The sequence below is a fragment of the Staurois parvus genome, unplaced genomic scaffold (assembly GCF_062004578.1).
Source record: "Staurois parvus isolate SC_StPar_1 unplaced genomic scaffold, SC_StPar_1.0 ptg000867l, whole genome shotgun sequence".
In the NCBI taxonomy this organism is placed as follows: Eukaryota; Metazoa; Chordata; class Amphibia; order Anura; family Ranidae; genus Staurois; species Staurois parvus.
Genome location: NW_028318663.1, coordinates 713883 through 722917, shown reverse-complemented (window position 1 = coordinate 722917; position 9035 = coordinate 713883).

Below are 9035 nucleotides of genomic sequence, written 5' to 3'. Positions count from 1 at the left end.
TGCTCCTCACATTGGGGGTCAGTGGGAAGAATGTCCCTTACATTGGTGGTCAGTGGGAAGAATGTCCCTTACATTGGTGGTCAGTGGGAAGAATGCCCCTTACATTGGTGATCAGTGGGAAGAATGCTCCTCACATTGGGGGTCAGTGGGAAGAATGTCCCTTACATTGGTGGTCAGTGGGAAGAATGTCCCTTACATTGGTGGTCAGTGGGAAGAATGCCCCTTACATTGGTGGTCAGTGGGAAGAATGTCCCTTACATTGGTGGTCAGTGGGAAGAATGCTCCTCACATTGGGGGTCAGTGGGAAGAATGTCCCTTACATTGGTGGTCAGTGGGAAGAATGCCCCTTACATTGGTGGTCAGTTGGAAGAATGCCCCCTACATTGGTGATCAGTGGGAAGAATGGCACTTACATTGGTGGTCAGTGGGAAGAATGCTCCTTACATTGGTGGTCAGTGGGAAGAATGCCCCTTACATTGGTGGTCAGTGGGAAGAATGTCCCTTACATTGGTGGTCAGTGGGAAGAATGTCCCTTACATTGGTGGTCAGTGGGAAGAATGTCCCTTACATTGGTAATCAGTGGGAAGAATGCTCCTTACATTGGGGGTCAGTGGGAAGAATGACCCTACATTGGTGGTCAGTGGGAGGAATGCTCCTTACATTAGTGGTCAGTGGGAAGAATGTCCCTTACATTGGTGGTCAGTGGGAAGGATGTCCCTTACATTGGAGGTCAGTGGGAAGAATGTCCCTTACATTGGAGGTCAGTGGGAAGAATGTCCCTTACATTGGAGGTCAGTGGGAAGAATGATACTCACTTTGGTGGTCATTTGGAAGAATGGTCTGAATGGTCTTTAAATTGGTGGTCAGTGGGAATAATACTCCTTATAATAGTGGTCAGGGAGAAAAATGCACCCCTTACAGTGATGGTCAGAATGCCATCCTTACACACTGCTAAAAAGATCATTGGGTTCATGCAGCTGACTCTACCAAGTGACATCAGAACCAGGGGCGCATTGACAACTCATGGGGCCCCCGGGCAATAGGGGATCATGGGGCCCCTGTGTCCTTGCCCAAACTCAAAAAAGCCTATGAAAAAGGTACCAGGGGCATCTCATGGGGCCCCCTACTGACCCCGGGCCCTCGGGCAGTGCCCAAGTTTCCAAATGGTCAGGGGGGGGACTCTGAAGTGATGGGGGGACTCATGTATAGGTGGCCTCTGAAGTATAGGGGTGACCCTGATGTGATGGGGACTTGTGAGGGGCTCTGATGTGATGGGGGCACCTCTGATGTGATGGGGGGGTTCTGTCAAGGGGGAAATCTGATGTAAAGGGGGATTCTGATGTGAAGAAGGACCTCAGATGTGAAAGGGGCAATCTGATATAAAGAAGGAACCTCTGATGTAAAGGGGGGACTGTGATGTAAAGGGGGGGCTCCAATGTTGGGCACTTTGATGTGACGGAGGGACATTGATGCAAAGGGGACCTATGATGTAAAGGGGAACATAAAAGGGGGACTCTGATGTAAGAGGGGGAGGCTCTACTGTAAAGCTGAGTCGCTGTAAAAGGGGGATTCTGATGTAAAGGGGGGTTCTGCTGTGAAGAGGGACATCTGATGTGAGAGAGCCTCTGATGTGAAGGAGGGATTCTGATGTAAAAGGGGGCTCTGATATGAAGAGGGACATCTGATGTGAGAGAGCCTCTGATGTGAAGGGGGGACTCTGATGTGAAGGGGGGGATTCTATGTAATGGGGGCTCTGATGTGATAGAGAGCCTCTGATGTGAAGGGGGCTCTGATGTGATGGTAGGCTTCTGATGTGAAGGGGTGATTCTATGTAAAGGGGGACCCTGATGTGAAGGGGGGGGGACTCTGATGTGAAGGGTGGGACTCTGATGTGAAGGGGGGGACTCTGATGTGAAGGGAGGCTTCTGATGTGAAGGGGGGGATTCTATGTAATGGGGGACCCTGATGTGAAGGGGGTGACTCTGATGTGTAGGGGGGACTCTGATGTGAAGGGTGGGACTCTGATGTGAAGGGGGGGGACTCTGATGTGAAGGGAAGCTTCTGATGTGAAGAGAGGATTCTATGTAAAGGGGGCCTCTGATCTGAAGGTGGGACTCTGATGTGAAGGGGGCTCTGATGTGAAGGGGGGGACTCTGATGTGAAGGGTGGGACTCTGATGTGAACGGGGGGGACTCTGATGTGAAGGGAGGCTTCTGATGTGAAGGGGGGATTCTATGTAAAGGGGGCCTCTGATTTGAAGGGGGGACTCTGATGTGAAGGGGGGCCTCTGACGTGAAGAGGGACATCTGATGTGAAGGGGGGCCTCTGACGTGAAGAGGGACATCTGATGTGAAGGGGGGCCTCTGTAGTGAAGATAATTTCAGCAAGGCGGCTGTGTGCGTTGTCCCGGGCTCAGGTGTTCCCTGGACAAGTAACATTCAGGGCTCTGATGTGAAGGGGGATTCTGATGTGAAGGTAGGATTCTGATGTGAAGGGGGATTCTGATGTGAAGGCGGCTCTGATCATAGACTGGGTTGCCACAAGATTTATCATACTTTTAAAGGGTGACACGGCTGAAAAACGTTTGAGATAGTCAGCTGTAGAAGAATGATTCTGATTGGTTGCTGGGAGTTGCAGTTCTTGCTCCTTGCAGCCAAGTCAGTATCTGGTTGCTGGTCTTTTCTCATAGGCTGTTGTCTCCACCTAATGGTGAACAGTGAGATTGCAACCTTGTAATTCCAGTCCTGACCAGGGTGGCAGTATTGGCCTGTGTTGAAGGGTTTGGTCCTTGTGTGTGTGGATGGGATAATCCAGCATGGCTTTGAAATTAATTTGAGATGTTTCTAAAGTGGTTCAGAATTCATTGACAGAGTCATTAACATGCAGTTGATCTCATTCAGTCCTGCTTGAGTCCTACAATCTCATAGACCTGTATAGGGAGAAAAGCAGTTCTGATGCAAAGAAAAGCCCATCAGCACAGGTCCTACATGTCAATTCATAAGGCACCAGGGACGGACACCCGCAGGGACCAAACTGACTTCAGAAGGTGTTAGGAGATCATTTTTGATTCCTTGGTTCCCTGGACTTTGTACTTTACATTACTGTTCACACTGGTGTGCTGAATCATTCAGATTTTTTTAATGCTGGTAGCAACAAATTAGATGTTTAATGCAAGATTAATGTGTTACTAAACCCCGGACCCTGCATTCACTATATCCGCTCTCCCCGGACCCTGCATTCACTATATCCGCTCTCCCCGGACCCTGCATTCACTATATCCGCTCTCCCCGGACCCTGCATTCACTATATCCGCTCTCCCCGGACCCTGCATTCACTATATCCGCTCTCCCCGGACCCTGCATTCACTATATCCGGTCTCCCCGGACCCCGCATTCACTATATCCGCTCTCCCCGGACCCTGCATTCACTATATCTGGTCTCCCCTGACCCTGCATTCACTATATCCGGTCTCCCCGGACCCTGCATTTGCTATATCCGCTCTCCCCAGACCCTGCATTCACTATATCCGGTCTCCCCGGACCCTGCATTCACTATATCTGGTCTCTCCGGACCCCGCATTCACTATATCCGGTCTCCCCGGACCCTGCATTCACTATATCTGGTCTCTCCGGACCCCGCATTCACTATATCCGGTCTCCCCGGACCCCGCATTCACTATATCTGGTCTCCCTGGACCCTGCATTCACTATACCTAGTCTTCCTGGACCCTGCATTCACTAAATCTGCTCTCCTCGAACCCTGCATTCACTATATCTGCTCTCCCCGGACCCTGCATTCACTATATCCAGTCTTCCCGGACCCTGCATTCACTTTGTCCGCTCTCCCCGGACCCTGCATTCACTATAGCCGCTCTCCCCGGACCCTGCATTCACTATATCCGGTCTTCCCGGACCCTGCATTCACTATATCCGCTCTCCCCAGACCCTGCATTCACTATATCTGGTCTCCCCGGACCCTGCATTCACTATATCTGGTCTCCCCGGACCCCGCATTCACTATATCCGGTCTCCCCGGACCCTGCATTCACTATATTTGGTCTCCCCGGACCCTGCATTCACTATATCTGGTCTCTCCGGACCCTGCATTCACTATATCCGTTCTCCCCGGACCCTGCATTCACTATATCTGGTCTCTCTGGACCCCTGCATTCACTATATCTGGTATCACTAGACCCTACATTCACTATATCCGCTCTCCTTGGACCCTGGATTTACTATATCCACTCTCCCTGGATCCTGCATTCACTATATCCGGTCTCCCCGGACCCCGCATTCACAATATCTGGTCTCCCTGGACCCTGCATTCTCTATATCCGATCTCCCAGGACCCTGCATTCACTATATCTGCTCTCCCCGGACCCTGCATTCACTATATCTGGTCTCCCTGGACCCTGCATTCACTATGTCCAATCTCCACAGCACACAGTTAACCCTTTGATCGCCCCACATGTTAACCCCTTCCTGCCCAGTGCCATTAGTACAGTGTCAGTGCTTTTTATTAGCAATGATCACTGTATTGGTGTCGCTGGGGATGTCAGTGACACCGAGTCAGTTCCCCCCAGTGTCACAATGCCCACTATAAGTCGCTAATTGCCGCCATTACTAGTAAAAAAAAATTTAAAAATCCCAGTATCTACACCGCCATTTGCAGACGCTATAAGTTTCACGTAAACCAATTAATTCACACATATTGGGATTTTTTTTAGCAAAGACACGACGCAGAATACATTTTGGTGTATATTTATAATGAAATTGGATTTTTTACATTTTATTTAACTGGACATGTTTATTAGCAAAAAGTCAAAAATATAGTTTTTTTCTCAAAATTGTTGGTATTTTTTTGTTTATAATGCAAAAAATAAAAACAGCAGAGGCGATCAAATACCACCGAAAGAAAGCTCTATTCATGGGAAAAAAAAGGACGTAAATTTAATTTGGGTGCAGCGTTGCATGACCGCGCAATTGTCAGTTAAAGTAACGCAGGGCTGTATCGCAAAAAATGACCTGGTCAGGAAGCGGGGTAAGTCCTCCAGAGGGCAAGGGGTTAATAAACCCTTCATTTATTTGTGGCTGTTATCTGTAAATAGGGGAAAGGACAAGGAGTGGTCTAACCAGTCCTGAGACCCGGCTGAGAAGGTGCAAAGTCACTGGGCCAGTCTGCTGCATTCAACTGAAAAACCTGATTGTTCAGGAGAAATATGTATTACATCCCTGAACCCGGCTGAGTGACTGACGTGAACACTACAACATACAGTACAGGGCCAGGGTGTCATTCATGTATTTGTATGTCTGTTCACAGCCAGCTGTACTCAGCAGATAAATGACAACAATCAGTTTTATTTATTTATTTCAGGTACTTATATAGCGCCGTCAATTTACGCAGCGCTTTACATATATATTGTATATTCACATCAGTCCCTAACCCTCAAGGGGTGTACAATCTAAGGGCCCTAACCCTCAAGGGGTGTACAATCTAAGGTCCCTAACCCTCAAGGGGCGTACAATCTAAGGTCACTGACCCTCAAGGGGTGTACAATCTAAGGTCCCTAACCCTCAAGGGGCATACAATCTAAGGTCACTGACCCTCAAGGGGTGTACAATCTAAGGTCCCTAACTCACATTCATACATACACATACTAGGGCCAATTTAGACAGGAGCCAATTAACCTACCAGCATGTCTGTGGAAGGAAACCGGAGTATCCGGAGGAAACCCACGCAGGCAGAAGGAAAACATGCAAACTCCAGGCAGGTGGTGTCGTGGTTGGGATTTGAACCAACGACCTGAGTACTGCCAGGCGGAAGTGCTAACCACTTAGCCACTGTACTGCACATATACAGAATACATTCTTCACACGTATTAAAGTGTATACAAAACTTTTTTTGCTTTGGATAGAGTAGAGAATGGTCATACCTCCATGTTTTTATGCCATCTGTGTCCCCATTGGGGAGATTTGCCTCCATGTTTTTATGCCATCTGTGTCCTCGTTGGGCAGATTTGCCTCCATGTTTTTATGCCATCTGTGTCCCCATTGGGGAGATTTGCCTCCATGTTTTTATTCCATCTGTGTCCCCAGCGGGGAGATTTGCCTCCATGTTTTTATTCCATCTGTGTCACCATAGGAGAGATTTGCCTCCATGTTTTTATGCCATTTGTGTCCCCGTTGGGGAGATTTGCCTCTATGTTTTTATGCCATCTGTGTCCCCGTTGGAGAGATTTGCCCCCATGTTTTTATTCCATCTGTGTCCCTGTTGGGGAGATTTGCCCCCATGTTTTTATGCCATCTGTGTCCCCGTTGGGGAGATTTGCCTCCATGTTTTTATGCCATCTCTGTCCCCATTGGGGAGATTTGCCACCATGTTTTTATGCCATCTGTGTCCCTGTTGGGGAGATTTGCCTCCATGTTTTTATTCCATCTGTGTCCCCGTTGGGGAGATTTGCCTCCATGTTTTTATGCCATCTGTGTCCCCGTTGGGGAGATTTGCCTCCATGTTTTTATGCCATCTGTGTCACCATTAGGGAGATTTGCCTCCATGTTTTTATGCCATCTGTGTCGACAAACAAGGGCTCGGTTTGCTGTACTTCTAACTTTATGGGGGCCAGTGGAAGTAGTAAATGTCCCGGCATCAGTAGGAGTAAATGGTGCCCATCTTTGGTATTAGGGGAATTATTAGTGCCCCATCGCTGGTGTCAGTGGGAAGAATAGTGCCCCAATGGCCTGATAAAAGTATACAAAGGGCCACATTTGGCCCCTGAGCTTCAGTTTGGAGACCAAAGACCTTCAAGGAAAATCCTCTCTTAGACAACTGTCACCCTATTAGGTGTCCCCATTGGAGGATTTCTCCTCAATGCTTTCCCAGTGACAACTCAAAATGCCATATCTTTCTACATACTAACAACTTAGATGGAGATTGTTAGTTTAGATTTGGGTGATGTGGATCACTTGGGCTTCATTCACAAAAGAACCAAAAGGGGCCTCCTGGCACATGTTCTCAACACCTAACAACCCCCATAAGCATCGGAGCACTTCAGTTTCTGCTATGCCTTCCTAGATGTTGCATGCAACATTCGGGTTGCACTATTTCATCCATTTGATCCCCGTCTTACAGAGTCAGTCCTCTGCTCTGGATCTGCGTTGATGGCCTTTGAGGTGATGTCTATGACATCAGTTTGAGTAGCTTCTGAGATTATTCAGAATTCATTGCAATCCACTTTCTCCACTGCAGGTGGTACTTAAGCATTGCAGAAGGAGAGTAAATCAAGAGGTTTCCTGGACCACTGGGGAAGCTATCCATTCAGACGTGACTCTGGTGGCCATCTTGGGTCAAGCAGAGTCTATTTAAGACCCTGGTTCCCGGGTTTGGCAAGCGTTTTGGGAGTAGGTAGTGTAGGGACAGGTCACCTGTCTGTCAGGGAAAGTGAATAGTGGCAGGTAAAGGTTCCAGATGAGTAGGGACATGCCATCCTTCCTGGAATCCTCCCACTTTGGTACAGACCAGCCAGGCCACATTCCACCCTCTGAAACAGACGCCGTCGGCACGCCCAGAACCTGCTCTGTTCCATGCTGCCATTACAATCTGTGAGTTTTCTCGCCGGGCTGTTTGTAAAATCTAACTTTGATTTTAATACTGCTTCCTTCAACCGGAATATTCACTGCCGCCGCACCATGCTGCACCTCCCGACAGACAGGTGCATTGGCCTTCTGACCTACATTTCACTTGCTTAAGGCAGGTTTTGCATTCCCATGGACTTGCATGGAAATGTGAAGCAAACAAAAGACTATCGGCACAGGCCTTACGTTTTCAGTGAGCTACTTTAAGCTTGCTAAAGCCCACCAACAGATTACATCAAGAGGAACTGCAAGCTTTTTATTTGGGCTTTAACCATTTCCTGACCGTCCTACAGCAGAAATACTGCTACAGGGTGGCACGGGTGCGCAAAATCATGTATATATATATATATATATATATATATGTGATTTTGCATTTCCAGATAGGGGGCACGTGCGAGGCGCCCAGTGATTTCCAAGGCTCTCCGACGGGGAGGAGAACTGTTTTGTTTACTAACAGTTCACCTCCCTGTCAGCTCGGGCACAGTGATCTGGATGGCTGTGCACAGCACAGCCATCCAAAGCAGTGTGATAACAGTGAAGCACACACATCCCGCCCCATAGTAAAACACTCCCAGCACACAGTTAACCCTTTGATCGCCCCTCATGTTAACCCCTTCCTGCCCAGTGCCATTAGTACAGTGCAGGGGCGGACTGACCATTTGGAAACTCGGGCACCGCCCGAGGGCCTGGGGTCATTAGGTGGCCCCATGAGATGCCCCTGGTACCATTTTCATAGGCTTTTTTGAGTTTGGGCAAGGACACAGGGGCCCCATTATCCCCTATTGCCCGGGGGCCCCATTAGTTGTCAGTTCGCCCCTGGTACAGTGCTTTTTTTTTAACACTGTATTGGTGTCACTGTGGATGTCAGTGACACCAAGTTAGTTACCCCCCCCCCAGTGTCAGATTGTCTGCCGCAGTCCCGCTATAAGACGCTGATCGCTGCCATTACTTAACCCTTTGATCGCCCCACATGTTAACCCCTTCCTGCCCAGTGCAATGTCGGTGCTTTTTATTAGCACTGATCACTGTATTGGTGTCGCTGGGGATGTCAGTGACACCAAGTCAGTCCCCCCCAGTGTCAGAATGCCTCAGTCCCGCTATAAATCGCTGATTGCCGCCATTACTAGTAAAAAAAAACCTATAACTTTCACGTAAACCAATTCATTTACACGTATTGGGATTTTTTTAGCAAAGACATGGAGCAGAATACATTTTCGCCTAAGTTTATGACAAAATTTGATTTTTTAGATTTTTATACTGGACATGTTTAACAGCAAAAAGTCAAAAATATAGTATTTTTCTCAAAATTGTTGGACTTTTCTTTTATAGTGCAAAAAATAAAAAAACGCACAGGTGATCAAATACCACCGAAAGAAAGCTAAATTTGTGGGAAATAAAGGACGT